Raw genomic sequence first — 7,584 nt, 5'->3', positions numbered from 1 at the left:
ATTTAGTCAGTGCAGTGTTGTATTTCTGAAGTGGAATAATAAATACTTCAAAGATGCAGATGTATTAATAGGGCGAAATACACCTGGATGGCAAAGCAGTATGGTTTTTACTACACTTCCTCTTTTTTCCCCCCATTGTCACTTCCTGTGGTTTGTAGCATGAGAAAGCCCAATAGCTGTACCATCACTCCTGTAAGACAGAGCTGAAGGTTAAAAGAAATGATTCAAATTAAACCTCTGTGTCAGTGTTCCCAGACTATCTTCTGTGTTCTGCTCTGCTCCTCATACCCCCTGAGAATGAGTGATGTGACACTTAGGCATTACTGCCAATCATGAAGTAAAACCATTCCAAGTACAAAATGTGTTCCAAAATGTGCTGAGCCCATGAGTTTCCATAGTTACTGAGCTGAAGAGCCTACAGCCTGGTGAATGAATGCAGATTGTTGCAAATTAAGATCTGTGCTGCTGTTGCACCTGAACTGTTCTGAAAATTTAACTCATTCGGTTGTGATACAGTTACTTAAGGTTGTCAGTAATCCTTTTAATGTCAGTAACAACCCTACGTTTTCTGAATCGCTAATGGTATTTATCAATATAACAGGATGATGATAAGAGCTTTAGGAGAGCACCTTCATGGAGAAAGAAGTTTAGACCAAAGGACATAAGAGGTTTAGCTGCTGGATCAGCAGAGACTCTTCCTGCAAATTTCAGAGTTACAACCTCAATGTCTTCACCCTCTATGCAGCCAAAGAAGATGCAGATTGATGGTAATGGTTTTGTATTATTTTAAGCATGATGCACTTTTTTTTTGCTTGAGATTACAGGAGAATTAAGTTCAAATTACCATTTTGCTGCATAAAAGCATCTGCCTTGTGCATGGTTGTATATATAACACTGTTTAACTGTAGAGTGCTTATTATTTCAGGAAGCTGTAATGGATGTGGAGTTTCTTTTTACTTCATTGAAGTAGCAAAAGGAGAATTATAATTAGAAATTCATTTTTAACTAGGAAAAATAAAATTAAATTTTAATAAAATCTTTTAATCACATGGTGCATAATTTTGTAATTAGCAGCAATTAGACCACTGTAAGCCCCACTTCTGAATTGCAGTAAGATGTGTTCAAAAACAACATGAGTAAACCCCCTTGGATAGTTCTGAGATTACTAAAGCTTGAGTATGAAGTGCATTACCCCTCCTGCAGTGGTCACTTAAGTATTGATCATCAAATCACCATTCCATTCATTGCTGTGTGCTTAGTGATCTGTATGTGTATGTGTGCGTGTATGCACACACAGAAATGTATTAAAAAGCCCCAGCTGGAAGTGGAACTTGTTCACCTGTCACATGAGGTAACTTGTCTGTTTAAAAACAGCCTCCTCAGTTCTATGAGAATAAATCTTTACTTGAATTTGTTTCAGAAAACACAAGCAAATTTCAGTGGGAAGTGTGTTAAATTGGAACTGACAGGATGAGAACTTCACCATAATCTGAGTTGTCTCAGGTTCTGAAAATTGTGTTTGAGTAAAGCTCAAGGAAGCAACCTTGGCATCTGTCATTACTCTCTAAAATGTGAGCTGTTTTAAATACTGTCACAAGCACGAAATGTTTTCCAGAATTCATGCGGAAAATTCTGTAAACTAAAATAGGCAAATTATTTACCATATGATTGTATTTACCATGATAGAAAAAAAAAAAACCCAGAAAACAACAATGTAGAAGCTATGTGAAATAGAGATAAATTCCTTCTAAAATTACCTTTGCCACTTTCTGTGTGCCAGTTGGCATGCAGACTTTTTAAGAATTCTTCTTAACCCCTGAAACCAGAAGTGGTTAATACATAAACTTCCACTTTTCTAACCTGTAACCTTAGATTTGAGTGTGTACAGTAGCTGTAATCAAAGTGCTGTGAGATGGCTTTTTTGAAAACTAACATGCATGCTGTGTTCTGCATGTCTTCCCGTGCTTCTTGAAATAGGCAGTGTATCAGGAACACAAAGATTGGATTCTGCTACAGTGAGGACCTACTCCTGTTAAAGCCTTCTCCTGGTGAGTAAGTTGATAGGTATAATAGTAAAGCAGCTGTTTATGAAATAAAACATCAGGGATTTCAACACACGAAACCATTTCACATTTTCAGGGTAGGTTATTGTGTTGAAAATTTGGAGTTTATTTCCTACAAGGAAGATTGAGAGTTTAAATACTTTTGTAAATATTGTATTCTTTTTGAGGGACTTGTTTGGTTTTTTTTTTTTCAAACAGACTCAAAGACCCATGCAAAATAGCTGTGTAGAAAGCACTGAAATCAAAGGTTGAATGAAGCAGCTAGTGAAAGTGGGGAGGAGGGAGGGGAACCAAATTAGGCATTTAAAGGAAAGAAAATAATTTAGCGGGCAACTGCAGTTCACATTATTGATCTTTCAGAGTTTTTGCTCAGTCAGTGTTATCCCTCTACAATATTCATCAGAATTGAATTGCTGGAGGGGTTATCGCATAGTTTTCCAGTTCTTCATGCCACTGTGGTTGCTTAGGCTGTCTGGTTGGAGTTAGCTACCCTAGCCTAAATTTGGGTAGCTGATAATAAAAGGCAGCTTGATAACACAAAGTAGTCCTGTCTTCAGGATTTGAAGTTATTTTTCTTCAGCAGACTCTGGTGTATTTTCTCATGGAACAGTGTTTCTCTCATTCTGCAAACAAGTGTGGAAACCAAATTTTTTTACTAGAATGGATTTAAAAAAATTTAAAAACCCAGTGGATCTTTCTCTGGCTGGTATCTTCCATGGGCTATAAATTTCCTGTCTCTTAAAGTTTCTTTCCTCTCACCAGTAACATCCCAGCCAGCTCCTGGCTGCCCTTTCTTCAATTTCTGAGCTGCTTTGCCTATACAAGTTTAGTTCTGAAGAGTTCCTACGTATGAAGTGTTGAGAAGGGAAACTCTTGCACATAGCAGCTCCCATCATGTGGAACTGCCAGTTTATAATCTCAGGGGCTATGTCAACATTAGTTTCAAGACATTGATGTTTTAGGTCTCCCCCCTCCGTCAAATTCTCCCCACTGCTTCATGGTTTTCTCTAGTCAGATGACCTAGGAAAAACACCCTAGGAAGTAGGAAGGTTTGACCTCATGTGCTTTACGTTGCATTGCAGGTGAAGGTTACAGAAGGCAGTAAAGTTGTATACGTGGTGGCATGGCAGTAATGGGATGCATGACCGCTGCACTACTGAGCAGTTTGTGAGAAACTTGCAATGAAACTTTTTTATAAAATGACTAATGGAATTTTTTGTTTGTTTGTTTTGTTGTTTTTACAGTTTACCCACACTATTTCTACCGGTGATACGCAGCATTTTGACCCATTTGGGACCCTTAAACTGTTAATACTTGTTAAATGGAGACTTTGAGATATTTTATTACAGAGTTTTTAATTAGCAAATAAATTCATGAGTACTATAGAGAAAATATTTTAGAATCTAAATGTTTCTTATATTTATGTGACTTCTCATTTATATAGTTACTTACTTTTTCTGTTTATATTCAGTCTACAAATCAAATCATTGCTGATTTTTTTTATTCTAATTTTAGTCTTTCCAACTGAATGTACTGTAATGCTTGTATGTATATGTCCCTATAAGTAATATAGGGTTTTTGTAAATTATGCAGTTACTGTAATTATCACTGTTTTTTAATAATGAAACTGAAGGTGAAAAGGATTTTAATACCTTTGTAAAAGTATCATGACACCAAGCAGTATATATTTTGTCTTTTAGAATGTTAGCTTAGATCTGAAAACAAGTCCAGCTTATTTTTCAGGTAAACATGTTGTTGTAGACGATATGGTACATGATTGTTCTTCTCAGAACTCTACCTTTTCCACAAAAAGGATTTGTCAATCAGTGGGAATTTGTCTTTATTTAAAATATAACTTGTTTTAAAAGCTGGGAAGAACTGTTAACGCTGCGGAACATGTTTTAGAAGCGATTGACTTGGTCATAACGCTCTCTGCTGTATTTGTATAGCGCATCTTCACAGTGACTGAAAACAAGCCATAAACCAAGAACTGTTTTTACGTGGGGTGTTTTTCCTTAACTGAGGAAGATAGACTTCATAATAATTCCTGGTCGTAACCCACAGGCCACAGAGAGTTTTTGTCCTAGATCCTTTTTTGATGGAAAAACACTTGTGGAAAGATGCTGGTGAAACTAGTTGTAATGGACCAACCGTGAAGCACTGCAGTCTCATCAACAGTGAAAGATGAAGGTACAGTGGGCTGAAAACTAAAGCAGTGAAGCTTCTAATAAAGGCCTTACTTTTTCTTACGTAAGTCATCTTTTGTGTTTTGTAAACTTGTTCTGAAGAGTTGTCTGGACTTTTTTATGGTCGTAGCCATTTTGGACTGTATGAGTAGAAAACGTATCCGACACTTGTAAATGGCGTATTAAAAAGCCAGCAAGAATCTGTTCAAACGGTGCATTATTTATTATGCAACAATATATATAGCATGTCTTTTTTCTTACTTGTTTTCCACTTTAACTTGCTTGTAAAACTGAAATTCATTGTTACTGTTCTGTTTTTCTATTAATCTTTTGTGTATTTTTTAGATTATGTAACAATATGTACAGTCTACTTTTGAACTATTTTTATCACAGTATTATTTATTGCTTTCTTTCAATAAAGTACTGATGCATTTTCCACTGCCAATAAAACACTATTGAAAAGCTGAGACCTAACTGTATGCAGGCAGATAATTTTGCGGTGAGTGGCTATTGTCAATAAAGCATCTTAATGATTGTTTGCTGCCCTGTAGATCTCGTTTCGAATGATGACTTTTCTCCGGTAGAAAAATGATGTTAGATGGGACATTTTCTTTGGAATTGTTCAAGTTCACTTCCATTAATCAGTTTTCGACCACCAGTTTTCAGAAGAAAACTGCTTTACCTACTTCTAGTAGTTGAACTATGGCTTTTTTAAAAAAAGTAACAAAAACTATCACACACCTTCAGTGTGTTCTAGCCCGCGTGATGAAGACTGAGGCGCTGTTCTGTAGAGCAGCAACAGTTGCTTTGTTAATAAAATGAGATGATGACTGCGGCGATGTTTGGGGAGAAACACGGGAGTTGAGGGAACCAATACAAAATTGTGCCACAATAGGGCTGTTTGTCTATATTAATATATTTGTAAACCATTTCTTGTGTAGAAGAGAAGACAGAAGGATAAAGGTATGGGATATTCGAAGCAGTAGTGAAGCCTATTTCATCATGTCCTCTAGATCAACAGCAGGATGTGGAATGCATGGAGTGGAGAGATACTGTGACTGATGCTTTAAACATTGTTCTAGAACACATCTCTTTGTCTGGCTTGTCTGTGAGTTGCAGGCTCTTTTATATTTTCAGAGAATCTCTCTTTCTAGAAAAAGCTAAAATGCAACTGCAGTAGGAGATCCTGACTCACTGTTCAGCTAAACCTCACTGCTTAAAAAAAGTTGCGTAGATGTTTCTGGTCACTGGTGTGATAGTAGTGTTCAAACTCATGTATTGTTGCCTCTCAAAAGTGAAAACAATGCGGAATAGACTTGTAAAATGTGAAAATACTTTTATTATTTTAAGGCTGTAAAACCTTAACTGTTACGGAACGATGGAATGGACGCGAGAGCTAGAATAAATGAGTGAAACGGATAAAGCCTTCTCGGAGTGGCAAAACTGTGTGGTGACTTTGTTCTGAATTACGCAGCAGAGCTGTCTCGGAGACATGGGGAAAAACACTTCTCACTGCATTTTTATACACTCCCTCCATCCTCCCCATCCCCCTAACCCCGCACCAGAAAAAAACTCCATGGCCATGGATATGGTAGTAATAGTTACTTAAAGCCTGGTTAAAGGTAACTTTGTAAATTGCCAAGTGTCTTTAAAGGCTTCAGTTGCAAAGAGTGCTCTAAAAACGAAAGTATGCGTTTTTATTTGTGAGAAGGAGATGATAGAACCATCTAAGGGAACCTTAAACTTCGATTTTTGCACGTTTAGAAGGCAGGGAGTCTCAAAACGTGCTATAACTTCATCTTTCTTCTTGCCAGCTGCTGTAGAAGATGAGAAATCGCTTGTGCGGTGCCTTACGGACAGCAGTGCTTTGTCATGCCAGACCTCAGAGCGAGGCACAGGTGGAGTGGTCCAAAGCAGAATTCGTGCTTGGAACTAGGTAGACTGGAGATTGGGGAGGGAAGGGGGGTATTTGTCAACAAAGTTAATTTTCAAATAAATAAGAATCGACACAATGCTATGTTTGAGGGTTGATAATTCTGTTAAAACTGAAGAGTTACTTGGACTTTAAAAGGAAGGTGTGTTTTAACTTCTTGATAATTCCAGTTTCAGGGTCATGGTTTTGGTGCACTGCTTTAACACAACTAAATACTAATAACTTCATTTTTTGTTAATAGCAATTATTTAGGTGAAAGAAGCAATTGTAGTTCTAATTTAGGAAGCAGCACTCTGTGGGTTTGAGGCGTGTAGGAATGGATGGATGAAAAGGGAGACAGAGATGTTGGTATTCCTACCTGTGAATGGAGGGACGGGTGAAAACTCTATGGAAGGGCAGAGCAACAGAGCCAGAAGCGTTACCCAAAAGACAGATTCAACAGAACCTCCCAGAAGCAGACTTGAAGGTTTTAAGAGCGGCACTCCTCGCTTGGCGCCAGGCCCTCGCGGGGCTCGCTCCTCCAAGCCAGAGCGCTGTCTCCGGCGCTGGGGTAAGCGTGCGTGTAACACGCGTACTCGACGGCGGCTCAGGAACGCTCTGCGTGTTCATTGTGTTTCCTAGAGTGTTTAAACGTCAGCAGCGCGTGCGCGGAGAAATCAGGCGGTGGTCATCCAGGGGTCGTGGGATGAAGTCGGTAGTCTTCATCATGTTGCCCTTTTCTGCGACCCCCAGTCTCTGTGACTGTTGCGCGCACCCTCAGCCCCTTCTTGGGTAGTGCAGAACCCCAAAGCTGGTCATAACCAGCACGATTGCCTTCTCGCTGCATGGCTGATCTCTAGGTACACGGCTGAGAATACAAACCTGGCTCGACCCTTGGCGTGACTCGAGCTTGCTCTTGGCCACGCTGGCCTTCGTTTCATGCCTTTATTGCCGTGTCGGTAGCGCCCAAAGGGTCGAGGTTCTCTGAGCCGGCTTTCTCTAGCAGACAGGGCCCCAACAGCATTTAGCCCAAGTTTTAAAATGTGCTATATTCAGTTTACAGGGTAAATTACCCCGCGTTTAATATGAAAAAAACCCTAATTGAGCCTATTTATTCTGTAAACTGACTACATCGAGCTTTAGGTGATTCGAGGTTGCTGTCCCACCGAGACTGGGAATTAGTAAATTGGGATCCTTCCTCCTAAAACCTGCGGAAGTGCTCACCGGCGTTTGTTTATCCTTTATCGCAGTGTGAGTCTGTGTATCGATTGGTAACGTTTTCCACTAGAAACACCGTTCCTTGGAGCCCGTTTCTTCCAAAAGAGGCGAGCCCCCGGCGGGTTTCCTTCTGCCACCCCCTTCATTCCCATACCCTCCGAGCGCTCCCGCGGGGACCTCTTGCCCACTGATACCGAGGTTGGGA

General features: G+C 39.5%; 1 long non-coding RNA gene across 1 annotated transcript; it reads left to right on the top strand.

Annotated features, from left to right (window-relative positions):
• The first annotated feature begins 601 nt into the window (after positions 1-601).
• On the top strand, positions 602-4,871 carry LOC104515202. The gene is made up of 3 exons (XR_727941.1): positions 602-767; positions 1,978-2,048; positions 3,308-4,871. It is a non-coding gene; the product is annotated as an uncharacterized LOC104515202 (long non-coding RNA).
• Positions 4,872-7,584: the final 2,713 nt, after the last annotated feature.

Source organism: Eurypyga helias, unplaced genomic scaffold (genome assembly GCF_000690775.1).
Source record: "Eurypyga helias isolate BGI_N326 unplaced genomic scaffold, ASM69077v1 Scaffold50049, whole genome shotgun sequence".
Lineage (NCBI taxonomy): Eukaryota > Metazoa > Chordata > Aves > Eurypygiformes > Eurypygidae > Eurypyga > Eurypyga helias.
The sequence above is the reverse complement of the archived record's forward strand: the minus strand, read 5'-3'. Positions and strand labels throughout refer to the sequence as shown.